Source organism: Zosterops lateralis, assembly GCF_965231275.1.
Source record: "Zosterops lateralis genome assembly, chromosome: Z".
In the NCBI taxonomy this organism is placed as follows: Eukaryota; Metazoa; Chordata; class Aves; order Passeriformes; family Zosteropidae; genus Zosterops; species Zosterops lateralis.
The window spans coordinates 70,513,869-70,530,916 of NC_139800.1; positions in this window are offsets into that span (position 1 = coordinate 70,513,869).

The window sequence follows — 17,048 nt, forward strand, 5'->3', positions numbered from 1 at the left end:
TATCTAGTTCATCCAGGCTGAAGAAGCAAAGGGGTAAATGAGTTATGGATGTATATTATAAATATGCAAAGGTCAGATTTCATAGAATAGGTTGTGTTTGAAGGGATCTTAAAGATAATTTTGTTCCAAACTGTATGTCATGGTAAGTGACACCTTCCACTAAGTGTGTACTTATTTCCAGTATGAAAAAAAAAAAAAAAATAATAAAAAAAAAATTATATCATAATTCTACATTGTGAAAGACGCTGAGTATGAGAGATTGAATCTAACAACATTACTAAAAGGTGTGCAAGGCTGCATGTCATGCTTGGAGCAAACAAAAACATTTTCATTTTATAAGATGAAACAAATCTTAAGAAACTGGGCTGCATACCTATGGAATGGTTAGTGCCTGACTCTTGGCTTTGTTTCTTTTAAAAATATAAATATTTCTTATGTCTTTACAAAAGAAGCGAAGGAAGGATTACTTGCTTTACATTTATTACTGTACAGACATCTCCTCAACGACTAACAGACACATGATTTGATTCAGCCTCACCCAGAGGAACATTTCCTCTTTTGCTGGAATATGACATTCCACTGCTCAAGCAATCTCACAAACCCCAAAACATAAAGTCTCAAAGATAAACGATCTTATGAGAAGAAGCATTCACCAATCTTGTATAGTGAGTGCTAGTACTTGACAGTGTCAATACATCTATGGACATGGTGAACTCTCCTGATAAAATCTGAATACAAGATTCAAAGCCTGCTGAAATCAACGTATGTTTTCTTTTTTTGCATTTTGTTGCAGTTATAAATCCTAATTCATACTTTGTTTAAAAAGTTGCTTTTTCTCTTTTCCTAGCATCAAAATATCTTGGCAAAATGTGATTTAGTGATTCTGAATGAAAAGAAATAAAGTTCATATTAGAGCAAGCTAGAAGTTGACTTAGTTTACATTACAGTGGTGTTCTGTATTGTCAAAGAGTGATTCATCCACGCTTTAATATCTATCTCATGCCACACTGGAGGCCCTTTTGTGCCTTTACTGATTTTATAAAGAATTCCCCCAACTACAATGGACAGGATAACAGTCTTCTCTTTTCTGTCATTCGATTATGATACCATCTATACACCTACTTTAAATATATCTGTGATGACAATCTGTGATCTTTGCTTCAGAGAACATAAGGGTGCAAAAGTTACATATAGGTGAAAGTTGCTTATTCTGACATAGCATAAGGGATAAACAAAACCTGGACACTGCTTACAACTAGTTTATGGGAATATTACTCTGGCCACTCTGAAGCAAGTAGTTTTGCAAGTTGTCTTGCAAGTTTTAAACTAATGATATACTTCTAATTTTTCACCATACACTGTGCATTTGATCTTCAATGATTTAAAATATGTAAATAGAAACAGCTGAATGAAAGCCATCAGAGAAACATCAACCATGAGAACTTCACTGCATAAAAATTAAGTATATGAAGGACATAGATTTTTCTACTATAAATGAAATGGGTTGCTTTGAACAAATACAAGTAGGCAAGAGTAATTACAAAATCATGAACTAAAGAGTGGCTTAGAAGTGAAAATCACATAGCACTACTGTGCATGACACTTTTCCACTAGAGAGAAACTAAAAAAGGATTATTTCAGTTTTGAAAGAAATCATGAAGTGTTCAAGATAAGATTGATAAGGGCTTAAAGCAACATGGTCTAGTGGAAGGTGTCCCATGGCAGGTGGGTGGAACTGGATAATCTGTAAGGAGCCTTCCAACCCAAAACAGTCCATGATTTTATGTATCTACAAAACACTTAAACATGAGTTCTGTCACATAAAGAACTGCACTGCTGAAAGATGCTAACATAGATTCCAAGATTCAAACAAAAAACTTCTCTTCAAGGTCCATTAGATATGGTTATGCTAAAAAATACATCCTGATAGATACATATACTTGTATGTATACACACACACATGGGGCTGGACTCATATAGCTGTAGCTGTTTATGACAGGGCAAGGAGCTCTTCCACTAGACCAGGTTGCTCCAAACCTCATCCAACTGGTCTTGAACACTTCCAGTATAAAAACTCAATAGACTACTGATGCAAAATACTGTCTGTAAAATGGACAGACCAGTTATTGTACTTTTGTCACACAGCCTGTGGACATATCTAAATGCTTTAATGTTTTTTAACAATGCACTCAAAACACACAAACAATACTCCAGGAGATGCTAATGATTACTGATGTCATGTATTTATAAAAGCTTAAAGGTTTGTTAGTAAGATATTTTTGTTTCCTATGACATAGCTGAACTGAAGCTCCAAATGAGCTAAGAGTAATTAGAATTGAAGGCATCTGATGGAAACTCAGAGCTGTCCAGCTCACTAGGGTTTGAATAAAAGCAGCAAAACTTTCTTTCTTTCATACTTCTAGAATATTGAATACAAAGGAAAAGAGTAAATTAACTTCATTTCAGCACAAGTGGCAGGAAGAAATTATTTCTTTGTTCTTCCTCATTTTTTCTGTTTCAGAAACCCTAAATAAACTGAGAACAAGTTCTTCAGGCTTCAAGTTCTAACTTATTAGCTGTAACAAAACCCCTCAGATAATAGGTAATTAAAAATAAATCTATAACTAGGACTAGGTGCATGTTAGTCGTACAGATCTTGACCTGACAGTGGCAAGGAGGGGAACAATTAATTAATTTTTTAGTTTCTGTGTTTTATTTGGTCCCATTATTAAAGTCGATTCATAGGAAAGGCTAAAAATGAGTGCCATAACTTACATTTATAAAAATATTTCAGACTTTACAGTGCACTACAGACACTAATTTGTTATTTACTAAAATCTAAAAACAATATAATATTCCTTCAGCTCAAAAAAAAGAAGAAAAAAAGGGAAAAAAGAAAAAAAAAGGGGGAAAAAAGCACCGTATTAATTTCAGGGAGTTATTACTAAGATTATTTTAACTCAATATCATCAAATTCTACATAAGCTGGTTTTTTTTAAGCTCTCTGAATGCCATGAATAGAGTTTGAAATATGTTTTCATTGTGCACCAGCTGTATCAGCTCTCTGTGCTTTTTCTTTTGGTATACAGTTTCTACATTTGAGGATTGTAAGTAGAAGCACAAATGAAGTAAGCAGAGTGCAATGTGTCACAATCTGCTTCAGAAAGAAACAAGCTGCTCTATTTAACTCATTGGGATTGTTCCTGGAATTCGTTTTGAAGAACATATACCTCTGGAAACTGCTTCCACAGATTTTCAGCAGTGCGCCTAAGTTTAACTACTTATGTTAAGGCATACAGTACTTTCTGTGGAGAATCATTTACTCATGGACATCTAACATGTTTGTTTCACAGTGGAATTACCCTTTCACTTTATAATGCACTGCACCACCTTCTACTGCCTTCAGAAATCTATCACATTTCCAGGTCCTGATTCAAGTTTCTAGGTTTAGCTACAGTTTATCTGTCTTGAATCTGTCCTAAAATAAGTGCATGGTCATGGGATATACCTCAATGGCAGTGAGTTTCTACTCATACTTCTTATAACTTTAGGCTAAAAATTTAAGGTAATACTATAACTATTGGGGAGTTATGCTTTCAAAAATATCCTCTTGCAATTTTATCTTGCACAGAAAGTATGGCAATATAATTACAATTACACAAACTGAAATAACAAAGAGAAAGGAAACAACTTTAAGACCTCTTGACTGGTAGATGGGTAAATGTTTAAGTAAAAGATGAGATAAGGATCAGATCTCAAGCATCTGAGTAAGGTAAAAAGTGCAAAACACTTTCCTAGAAGAGGAAGTTATATATCTAAATGGAAAGTTGGGCAGGAAATAATATAGAGAGAAGATTCAAAGGCTGCACTGCTTGTTTGTTTAATTGTTTTGGGTCTTTGTTTTTGTTTTAGGCCTTTAATATAAAAAAGATAGTGAAGACACTGAACACATAATAGGGGAAAGGAGAGAAAGGTTACTGGAGGAAATGAAAAGCAGTTTGGTACTGCCACAGCACACATAATTTTTTGATTCTGTTATTATTATTGTTATTATTAACTATTATGTTAATACTGATTATTCCGACTATTATGTTCACTTCTGATCTCCACAGTACAAGAAAGCTAAGGAATTACTGCAGAGGGTCCAGGTGGGCCACAAAAGATGATGAGGGGTCTGAAGCATCTTTAATGGGGAGAGACTGTAGGAGCTAAGCCTATTTAGTCTACAGAAAAGACTGAGAGGGAATCTTGTTAAATGCATATAAATATCTTGAAGTCAGGTGCCAAAAAGAAGGTGCCAGACTGTTTTCAGTGGTGCCCAGCAACAGGATGACCAATAATGGCCATAAAATAAAACATATGAAGTCTTGTTTCAACATAAGGAAGAATATCTTTACAATGGGGGTGGCAGAGCAGTGGGACAAGCTGCCCAATAAAGTTGTAGAGTCTCTGTCTGGAGATATTCAAAACCCATCATGACCTTGCCCTGGCAGGGGGGTTGAATCTGCAGAGATCCCTTCCAACACTAACTATTCTGTGATTTTATGGTATTTTGTTTCAAAATATTATCTTCTTTTTTTCCTCTAGAGATGACAAGGGCAAGAATCTGAAACTGAAGAAAAGCTAGTGTAGATAACTCACGTTAGGCAAACCACAAAATGAGCAACACAGTGGAAGCAGCACTCTGAGACAGACCCTTAATGACTCAGATATTCTGAATTACTTTTTAAAAGGAAGTGGTTTTTTCTATATGGGGGGAGGGCAGGAAATATCAACTGTTGCATGACACTTCACCATACTTGTACTCCAAGCTCTAATAAAATCACCTATGGTTGCCAAAATATAGGCACAAAGTACTTAATACATTTCTTGATTTTGCCATTACAAGAGTGAGAGAAAAAAAACTTAATCTAATCTTAGTTCTCCTGCAACAAAGGAATTATATCTTCTCTTGCTTGTTTGGCACTGGTCCTCAAAGTCAGAAAGTTCTGGCTTTAAACAAGTGCCAGACTCTTCTGATGAGAGATAATTCTTCCCCCTAACCATTTGCTTAGAGAAAACCAAGATCAATGGACAGAGTTTACCTTGTCTAGTTAAATCTCTAGCCTGGTGGGTTTCAAAGGTTTAAGCTCACAGTTTCAAATCAGATTGAGGACTTGCTGAATTCTCTCTTGCACACTCTATCACTGGACTATGAAGGAAGACCATAGTAAGGTAACATTATTATACAATTTTGTACATCAAACATTTGTAAAATGTAAAACATTTTTAAAATTTGTACATCAACAACTTTATATACAAACATCTTGTCAAACCAGCGATTTATTATTATTCTTGTGTGACTGCATTGTTATGCCTGACTTCTTATAAGAGCAGGCAGTAACTCACTAGTTTAGTGCTTGCCCACCTCAAATCACATGACATGAGTTAAAATCTTTGCAAGTGCTCTGGATGGAAAGTGCACCCTCAATTTGCTGCAGATATGACACTGTGAGGACAGGCAGATACTAGGAGGAGTGGGTGATATGCCAAAAGGTTGTGCTGTCATCCAAAGAGATGGAGAAATGGGTTGACATAAAGATTGTGTAGTTCAAGAAATGCAATGTCCTGAAGGTGGGAAAAACAATGCCAGGCACCAGTATATACTGGGTCCACCCAGCTGGAAAGCAGCTCTGCACTTTAACTGTAGAGATCCCATTGGACTAGAAGGTAACCATCACTGAGGTTGGTAAAGTAGGCAGCCAAGAGTAATAAAATTATAAAATGGCAGATTTTGGAGTAATGGTCCAAACTTTTAAATTTTTTGGGGAGTGTGTGTGCGTAAATGATACGAGGTTGGTATTATTAAATATATTACATATTTTCTTCCCTACCTCTTTTGGTATTTTATAAATGAAAACTATATTTTAGTATTTTGCTCAGATTTGTAAAATCTGCTGGTAACATTTGAAACAAAGAAAGGTTTTAGCGATTACTTATAAATACATAGTGCAAAATACAAGAAATTATAGGACTGGTCTTGTAACAGAATAAATATAATGTAATCTAATGCTACAGTATTTGTGCATTTTTTATTCCCTTGACAGCTCTTTCCTTTTCAGGTTAATCTCCCAAAACAGTCAGACAGCAGGGTTCTCCCTGTATTTAACTAGAAGAATTAGGTTTTTCCTTGCATTTGTTAAAAGCTGGGTATATTTCACTCAGAAAGACTAGATTTGCTATTTGTAGGAACAGATATTTAAAAATTGTAAAACAAAACTCAAGGTTGAAACACATACTTAGGAAAGTAAATGTTATCCACATAATAAAGAACTTCAAGAGGGGAGAAAGGACTTCCTTTTTTGCTTTCTTTTTTTGCTTTTCCATTAAAAAGCAGTGAGATCAATCAAACCAAACCCATGAAACACAAAAAAATAGAAAGAAAAATCCTTGTATTGTTAGATTAGCAATCAAAAATTTATATTCAAAAGTGTATGCCTGAACAAATATCTCCCTTTTCTATAGTACTAGATTTTATTGAACAAATGGAACACTTAAGTAATGACAATAACCCAGCACTGTAGTAAATATAAAATACAGACCAACTCATAAAAGCTATGGTCTTTGACATGCAAATGTTAAACTTTTACAGCTGCCTTTAAAATTAAATGGGAGAGAAAACTTTGAAAAGAATACTAATTCTCTCATCAGTGAGATACAGTGGCATTTTTCTGGAAGATAAGCATAACAGAAAATAGTTACTGAGGTTTTCAGTGAAAAATAATGCCTTCGTTCAATGGCATAAAAGCTGATAAATGACAGCCACGTAGAACATCAAGAATACTTCTGTTTTTGCTGAGAATTACAAAGCTGATTCAAGAGCATTTCCAAATAAGGGAATGAACTAATACATTAATGATGCATTTGTGACTAATACATTTAGTGATGGACTAAATTTAGTGTGACATATGGTTCTGTCAGACAAGACAGAGAGTCAGCAGAAAAAAAATATTAAAACAAACACCTTTATATCAGTCTCTGCTATTTTTTAGTCCACTCACCTTCTACACAACAAAATGTCATGTCTTCCCCGTTTTACTTCAATTGGAGTAGTTATACTGAAGTATAGCCAAGTATAAATATATATATGTATGGACGTATGTACATCAAGTATGTATAGCCAAGAACTAAAAAGAACATACACACTCTTCCTTTGGTGTAATGTGATTTTGCCTGAGTGAGAATGCTTAAAACACAATTCCATGTATCTGTTATCATCTATAGTAAATAACTGCAGTAACACTTTTTAATCAAAAAAATTATTCCCACCTTTCAAGGATTAAACACAAAGTATTGTTCCTTTTATGAAATCAGAAATAAGAATTAACTGCCAAAAGCACAAAATGAACTCGATGTTAGTCATTCATTTTTTTGTTGCTCTTTTTCTTTTTCTAGTAGCATATAGATTTAAAGCACTTTATCCAGTCTCCTCTTTGTCCTCCTCAGTTACCTTCTTTTTATGTAGTTTGTCATCTCATAGCAATCCAAATAACCATTGTTTTACATATTGGTTTTAGGGAATCTAACTTGTGCTTAGAGGAACGTTTCAATAGACTTTAGTGCCATGTTTCACTGCACAGGATTTGCATGTTTTCACATAAATTGGCATTTGTTTTCGATTTCATTTTTTTATAGGTTCTTGCACTCAAATAATTCAGTTTTTTAAAGGAAAGATTGCAATATGGTAGTTCAGATGGAGCATTTGTACAATTTTTCTTCCAGGCAGTATTTAGGATTATTTTGAACTCTGCTCTTACAACCATCTCTTCTTTTGTTTTTATGTAAATTCCAGCCGATATGACATGTGAGGAGAAATATTCATGGCATACTACCAAGCAGTTTGCATACTTTGAATAAGAGACACACTGATCCCCATTGAAAAAAAACCAAACCAAAACAAAACCGAAAAAGCATAATTACACATTCAGACGGCATTAACAATGGTGCATTAACAATTGCATTAACTCCTCTCTAACTGTGAGTCAAACTCCATGTGGTTTTCACTACAGAGAATCTGTAGTGGATCAGTTCCTATTTTAAAACAAAGTTGTGAAAACAGCTTATATCAGGGCTAGACAATAATGCCATTTTTATGTATATTGAGTGGAAATCTGAAAAGGTTGAAACATTCCTTAAAATACACAGGGGCTTTAGGATTTGGCTTTGCTCTGTGTTACCCTCTCAAAATACCTGAAAAGGAAAATTCAAGGGACTGAATTAACCTTTTTAATTATGACAACATATTGTATTTACTATAAAACATGAAAATCAGAACAGAACTAAACTATTTCAAATTGATACAAACATTTCTTTCCCAAAGCAACAGAATCTTAAGCAATCAAGACAAGGGTGAGTTGGTATTCCTCCTTTGTTCCAGAGCTTGAAAATTCTATGTTCCCACAAGCTTTTAAAATGGTTCAGTATTGACTACTTTGCATTACTGTGATGTTCCATTGAAATGACTATTCTAAATTGAGAGGGTCTGTAAAGGAACACTGTTAGCAGGCTTTGCTCCTTATCTTGCCTAAATAGGTTTTAAGGAATGACACATCCCATCTGGATTTCTTAGGTTTCTTTCACCCTTCATCCTCCATTTCTACAAGCAGAGGAAGTTTGAATCAGTTCTTGAAAAAATGCGATTGCCTAGAATAGGCAAAAAAAACCCCAAAGTTTTCCCCTTCCACTCTGCTCTGGTGAGAGCCTGCCTGTAGGACTGTGTTCAGCTCTAGGGTCCTTATTATAAGAAGGATGTGGATCTGTTGGGTCAAGTCCAGAGAAGGCCACAGTGAGGGTCAGATGTTGGAATTCTTAGATTTTGGGATTTTGGTATATGGTGATGTGTGGGGGGCAATATGGAGACTTTGGGGTGGAGGTTAATTGTTCTTTTTACCCTTCTTCCTTCTTCATGGATTTGGGTAGTTTTCTGTAATTGATAAGTAAATTCCGCATTGCGGATTTCAAGTAGTTATTGGGTTCAAAGTAAAAATAATTTAGGTGACATTTCATAATTGGACGGATTGTCCTTGAAAAGACCTTGTAGAGATAGAGAGGTGCTCCATTTTACCTCCATTTTCTAACTTGCTAGTTAGAGCTCACAACTCGTGAGACTGTAATATAAATAAGAAATAATAAACACCAAGTCTGAACAAGAAACTGACTCCTGTGTATTAATACCGGCTCTAATACGAAGAAGAAAAGAAGATAAAACCCTCACAGTCAGAGGGCTGGAGCTCCTCTGCTATGGAAATAGGCTGAGAGAGTTGGGAGTGTTCAACCTGTAGAAGAGAAGGCTCTGGTGAAACCTTAGATCTCATTGCAGCACCTAAAGGGGCTCCAAGAGCTGAAGAGGAACTGTTTGCAGGGGCATAGTGTGACAGGACAAGGGGAAATGGCTTTAAATTGTCACAAGACAGGGTTAGATTAAATATTAGGAAAATAATTCTTCATTGCAAGGGTGGTGAGGTCCTGGCACAGTTGTGGTTGCCCTATCCCTGGCAGTGTTCAAGGCCAGGTTGAACAGACCTTTGAGCAACCTGGGATAGTGGAGGATGTCCTTGCCCACAGCAGAGGGGTGGAATTAGATGATCTTCAGGTTCCCCTTTAACCCAAACCATTTTGTGGTTCTATGATTCCATGAATTGCTGAGTTAACTTTCCAGATTTTTAACAATTTTCAGTGTTTCTATTAGCCGTTTTTTTTATGCTGTTGTTTTTTAAAAACAAAATAAAGCAGTGTGCTGAAGTTAACATCAGTGATTTTCTAGATTTGGACAACAGTCTGTAATTTTACATTTCCATAACACTGAAGATTCTGGAGAACGTTAGTGCAACTTCTGTCTTCCCAGAATGCCATTTGTATTGTTCAGTTCTTTTGTTTGTTTAAAAATATTCAAGGTTGTAGTAATTTGAAAGCAAAAACAGTGAGACTCCAAGTCAGAATTATAATTTAATAGGAAGAAAAAAAATAGTAAAATAAAGTAAATGCAATAATACAAAAGACCACTGACAGAGTCAAAATACAACCTGAGCAGGGTGGTGGAAGCAGTCCAGATGAGATGGTCTTCCTGAAGCAGTGATCCCGTGGAAAGGTCTGGTAGCTCTGCTCCTCTGGGAATTCAGTAGGTAAGGGCTGCTTGTCCTGTCCCAAATCCGAGATTATATCCAGGTGAGAATGCTTGGCTCCTCCCCCTGGGTGGAGCATCTCACAATGGGATGATGAGTTGTGAAGTGGGTCCTTGATGGCCCATTAAACAGAGATAACCCCTGGAGGGAGTTACCTGTGAGTCATGGGCCAGGCGTTGATGGGCCATGAGCAGAAAATAGCCCAGAGGGAGGGGGGCAAGGGAAACAGTGCCCCACCTGGTTTCAACAGGTCATGAAGATGGTGATAGAATAAATACTTTGTGTACATCCTACACTGAAACCCAGGACAGAGGTATATCCTTTTCTATCTCTCTTCCTGTGTACTTTAAAACATGCTGTGGAACCACCCATCTCAGAGACACCTCCATTAGCAGAGTACAGCCTACGTGCCATATTGGACACACTTGATTACAGATGAGCTGTTCTTCATTTAAAATAAGGATACAGAAAGATGGCATAGGTCTTGTAGTGCTATCTTTGAATTAAAAAACAATTACAGCATGGCATTGAGCTTAAAGGAGTTTTCCTTTTGAGACTGGCTTAATTAATCACTTTACACGATTCTTAATATCGAAAGATATTTTGCTAATCTGTGCAACAAAATAGCAAAGGAAAAATGTAACTCTTAATGAAAGCTGAGGAAGACATGACAAAAAATACAGCTGAAGGTACAAAAAATACAACCAAAGTATACATATGTACAAAATACATACAAAAATAAGAGAATAATGTTTCCCATCTCCCTTCTTCCCCCTCCTCTGGGGGGAAGTGTGAGAATGGGCTTCATGACACATCTGAGCAACCCTGTCTTGGCTCTTCATACAAATTGCCATCACCCTGGAATGTATTTAAGGAAGTAAGATGGAGAAAGGCAGTTCCTACTGCTTTAATACGGCAATTTTTATGTCTGAAACATGGTATCTTGTACCCTGTGGCTAGATTAAAGTCTACGTTAACAGGATCACTGTTTTTCAATGAGTGTCAACAATTTAAGATCTTAAGCAGTTGGCAATGTGTAAAACTCTTGATGTGACACCGATAATAAAGTTTTCATATTGCTGCTTGTGGAACTGTTAGTACAGTACTCTCACTATAACACTGCAGAGCAATTCATCTGAGATGCTGCTTCTCCACTGCCATGGTACTACTCTCAAAATATTCCATATTTTCTGTACCTGATAGGTAAGATTTGCTTTAATTTCTTCCTAGAGTCTGATATGATCCATGATCTTAAGTCAGGTGATGAGGCATGGTAAAGGTCTAAGAAAAATAGTGTAGATATTCTTGCTATGCTGGCATCCAAATTGAGAAATACTGGTATTCATACAAAGACATAATGTCAGACATTCCTGTTGTCCAGGTGCTCTATTCCCTGGGAAACAGAGGTGATGCCAATAGGTGGATTGGCAGGTTAGGACAGTAGAATTGTTATAAAGGTGAGAAAGCAAAGGAGGAAGGCAAATGCAGAATTACTAGACAGTTTGGCACAGATGTAACTAAACAAATTTATGTCAATGCAAATTTTCATTACCACAAGAATACATTACCCAGAGGAAATCTGAGGTATGTGACTAGAACAGTATCTTGCACACCACTGTAAATCACATACACAAGCCCATAACTTCTTCAATTATTATCTGCTTTAACTGAGGCATGGAACAGCCAGGCTAAAGGCAAGCCAAATTAAGAGTAGCAGGTTACCATAGGAGATGATCTGTCAGTCCTCCACTCCCTTCTAAAACACAAAACCTCAGAAGCACCAGTATTGAGAAACATCCTTTCTGAGTGAGAAGAGCCAATGTCTTCTCTTGTGCAGATGTAACATGAGCTAATCTGCTGCTATAGAGAGATCTCTCCCTACAGTGAAAACCAGATTTTAAAGATGGAGCAGTAGGCTCAAATACCTACATAGTGAAAACCAGTGAAGACCACTGCCAGCCCTAAATCCATTAGAAAGGGACTGTAACCTTGTCTGAAATCTGCCAGCCTGACTTAGTTCCCCTGGGAATTGCTGACCACCATCTGACCACGTGAATTTAAGCAGAAGCCAGAATCCTTCATTCCCTTCAAAGTGCCCCTATGCTCACCTGCTGCAGGGACTAGATGTGCCTATTCCTTGTGTACGCCACGGCAGCTCCTTGTTTCCTTTTTACTATGAACACTGCAATTTCTCATTAGTTAGGATACTAGTATTTAGTCTTCCCTAATTTTCTATTCACTGTGATAAACCCTGCTACTGCTACAAGCACAATTTCCAAAATACAGCCAAAAACTCGTGTATTCATATTATATAGTCTGTGATTCGCATACTTCTTGAAATGGCTCATCTTTCACTGTTTCACAGAAATAAAGTTAGAAAAATCAATGTGTCATTGCTCGTTATGAGGAAATGGATATCCCTGCAAGTTGTGCAATATCAGTGAAGGTTGAAAAGCTATTCACAGGCACTGAAAAAGCAGCAAATGAACAACTATATACCAGCACATCTTGGAAAATATTAGATTTTTTTGTAAGTGTTAATGATTTATCATTTAAATATCAAATGAAACTAGTAGAATTTGTAGCTAACTGCTGCTACAATAATTGCCCCTATGTAGCAGATGCCACATATCAAATGCAATGTTTGAACTTCCCCTTTTTCCTAACCATCATGAATGTTATGTTGAAGATATATAAGACTTCTATACCTTTCAAAGCAATTGGGTTCAGCATTATCACCATTAAATCTTTAGGTATCTCTAATTTAAATAGAATAGTGAAATGACAGCTAGTTTAATTGTTTAATACTTTTTAGAAGTTTAGGAGTCTGGGAAGCTATTTAATATAAACCACAGCATTTTAACTATTAAGTCTTGCTGTTAGATTAATTGTGTTAAGTCACAGAATCCTATAACAAAAACAGTTCAGAGTCGGAGTGAGCATATCGGATTTTAACAATTGATTTCTTCTTCCTAATTGAGAAACACATCCTAATGGAAAAATTCATTCCGTGATGGAAGACATATAGAAATTAAACTGTAAGTAGAGCAACAGGACACCTAAACTATCCCAGTGTAACATATGAAGGAACTTGTTCCATGTGAGTATATACATAAGGATATGGGACTCTTCATACACAGAATGGATGCTTTGGATGTGTAAATATGGCCTTAGACACAGTTACTCATTTTGCAAATACATTTTTTACATCTCACATGCAAATTCTAGTTTCTGTACAGTCAGCAAGTGTATACAGAAGATGTGAGCAGACATTTTAAAATTTAATTGGCTTCATACAGATCTGATGTCCAGGAAATAAGACCTGGCTACATCTTAGATAAAGAAATATCTGTTATATGAATCAGCATTTTCTCTCCTTACTTTTCAGTTTGCAATGATACAATTCATAAAGATGCTGATTTTAAAATGTAGGTCAAAAAGAATTGATTTGTTTTCCTGGTAACTTAGATGGAATTATTTTTTCCCCTGGAAACTTACATGAAAATTTTAAGTTCAAAATAACTTCCACTATTATTAGTTTATAAGCTTTAGTATATAAACATTCCTTGACATGACCAGGTACATATTACACTACATTATATTACAATTACATCTAGAGATTTACTCTTTAATTGTTCTATTAAGCAGTACATCAATTTCTACCATCAATGCACAATATGAGCCTGCTGACTAATACATGCATTAAAGATTTTTGTTGATTTTTATGGGTTATACATACAGCTATGCCTGACAGAAATATCCTTTATTTAAATACAAGATACAGGTAGATGTTTTATATTAAGCCATTGGAACTTATAACCACAAACTGAGAAATTATTTGAAATGAGAGAGAATGATGCATTCCTCAGCAGTGTTATTAACTGTTTATTTTAAAATTTCAGAGTAAACAGCACAAAAGTTCACCCAAATTTGAAACAAAAGACAGTCCTCCCTGCAATGGCTGCGTTTATCCTGTGCAGGTTACATCACATGTCTCAGAGGAAGTTCTGTAGGTATTAAGAGTGTAGTTATATTTTCCTGTTTGCTCATTCTTATCATGCTTTTTTCCTTTCCCTACCTGTTGTAGAAGCACCTATACAAACATCCAAAAAATACCTAAGCAGGTGCAAAAATACAAAGATCTTTGTCAACATGTAACTTCTGTCCATCAACAAGCCAGACATAAAATGCAGAAACCTTACAGAAGGTTCTCATTTCTGAGAACCCTTACAGAAGTTATACGTAATTAAGAATGGAAATTATTACATGCAAATATTTTCATGTTTAAAATTGGAAAAAAAAAAAGCTGTCTTTTGCAACTCAGTTTTTAATTTCTTCTCATGGAAAAAACTCAGTAACTAATAAATCAACTTCCAAATATGAGGATAAATTTACTGTTGCTTAAAACGTAATTGTTCAGTGTATCTGTACATGGAGTCAGTATACACAGCCTCATGGGAGAATGCTTTTTAAGAAGGCATAAATTATAAACATAGGTAAGTATAAATAGTAAGGTTTCTCTTGCATTTAAACATAGATAATAATATGGAATTCTAATAAAAGGCTTACAGCCATTAAAAAAGACTGATACAGCAATCAGGTAGCAGTTTTTTGTATGCTACTAAAGTTAAAGGGGTGTTGGGTTGACAGGACGACATGGCTTAAAAGCCCTGCTAGCAGCCAAGCCTCAGGCAGCTGCTGGCTTACTGCCCCACCAGTAACACCAGGGAGAGAACTGGAATGGTAAAAGCCAGAAAACTCAAGGGCTGAAATATATACACAGAATCACAGAATGACTAGGTTGGAAGAGACCTCCAAGATCATTGAGTCCAACCCAGTAACACCTCAATTAGACTATGGCACCAAGTGCCACATCCTGTCTTTTTTTAAACATATCCAGGGATGGTGACTCCATCACGTCCCTGGGCAGACCATTCCAGAATTTTATTATTCTTTCCATGAAAAAACTTTTTCCTAATATCCAACCCATATTTCCCTTGGCACAGCTCGAGACTGTGTCCTCTCATTTGTTTGCCATCTGGTGAAAGAGACCAATCCCCACCTGACTGCACCCAACTTTCAGGGAGTTATAGAGAGTGATAGGGTCACTCTGAGTCTCCTTTTCTCCAGGCTAAACACCCCCAGCTCCCTCAGCCATTCCTCACAGGGTTTGTGTTCCAAGCCCCTCACCAGCCTCGTTGCCTCCTCAGGACGTGCTCAAGTGTCTCAATGTCCTTCCCAAACTGAGGGGCCAGAACTGGACACAGCACTCGAGGTGTGGCCTCACCAGTGCCCAGGACAGGGGAGGAATGACCTCTCTGCTCCTGCTGGCCACACCATTCCTGATCCAGGCCAGGATGCCTTTGGCCCTCTTGGTCCCCAGGGCACACCCTGGCTCATGTTCAGCTGCTGTCACCAGAACCCCCAGGCCCCTTTCCTCCTGGGCACTGTCCAGCCACACCGTCCCCAGCCTGTAACACTGCAGGGAGTTATTGTGACCCAAGTGCAGGACTTGACACTTGGACTCATTAAACTTCATCTTGTTGGACTCTGCCCATCCATCCAACCATTCCAGATCTCTCTGCAGAGCCATCCTATCTTCCAACAGATCAACACACTCTCCCAGCTTAGTGTCATCCAAAAATTTACTAATGAAAGACTCAATCCCCTCATCCATGTCATCAATAAAAATACTGAACAGAGCTGGCCCCAGCACAGACCCCTGAGGGACACCCCTGGTGACTGTCCCCAGCTGGATGCAGCACCATTCCCCACCACTCTCTGGGCTTGGCCACCCAGCCAGTTCCTAACTCTGCAAAGAGTGCTCCTGTCCAAGCCGTGGGCTGCCAGCTTTTCCAGGGGTGTGCTGTGGGAGACAGTGCCAAAGGCCTTGCTGATGTCCAAATAGAAACATCCACAGCCCTTCCTGCATCCACCAGTTGGGTCACCTGGTCATAAAAGGAGATCAGGTTGGTCAAACATGACCTACCCCTCCTAAACCCGTGCTGGCTGGGCCTGAGACCCTGGGCCATCCTGTAGGGGCTGTGTGATGACACTCAGTGTAAGATGTTCCATTACCTTACCAGGTACTGAGGTCAGGCTGACTGGCCTATAATTACCAGGATACTCCCTCCACCCTTTTTGTGAATGGGTGTCACATTGACCAGCTTCCAGTCATCTGGAACCTCACCAGTGAGCCAGGACTGTTGGTAAATGATGGAGAGGGGCTTTGCAAGCTCATCTGCCAGCTCCCTCATCACCCTGGGATGGATCCCATCTGGGCCCAGAGATTTATGAATATCCAAGCATCTCAGCAGTTCTCTGACTACCTCCTCCGGGAAAACAAGGGGATCATTCTGCTCCCTGACACTATCTACAAACCCAGTTGTCCTGAAGACAAGCTGTCTTCACACTAAACATTGAGAGAAAGACGACAATAAGCACCTACACCTTCTCCTCATCTGCAGTCACTAAGTTCCCTCCCTCATCCAATAAGGAAAAAAAGGGTAGTCTTAGCCTCCCTTACAGTTCAACAGGGAAAGCAAAAACCATGCAGACAAGCAAAACAAGGAATCAATTCATTGCTTCTCAAGGGAACATAGTTGTTCAGCCACCTCCAGGAGAGAGGGCCTCATCACATGTAATGTGATGAGGAAAAAAAATTGCAATCATTCCAAATGTTCTCCCTCCTCCTCCTTCTTATCTCTATATACTGAGAATGATTTCACATGCTCTGGAATACCCCTTTAGTCAGCTGGGGTTGCCTGTACTGGTTGTGTCTCCTCCCAGCCCCCATGCACCCACAACTTCCCTGCCAGCATGGCAAATGTATGAAAACCAGAAAAGCAATTTATGTAGCAAGACAACTATGCAGGTAGGAAGAAACAG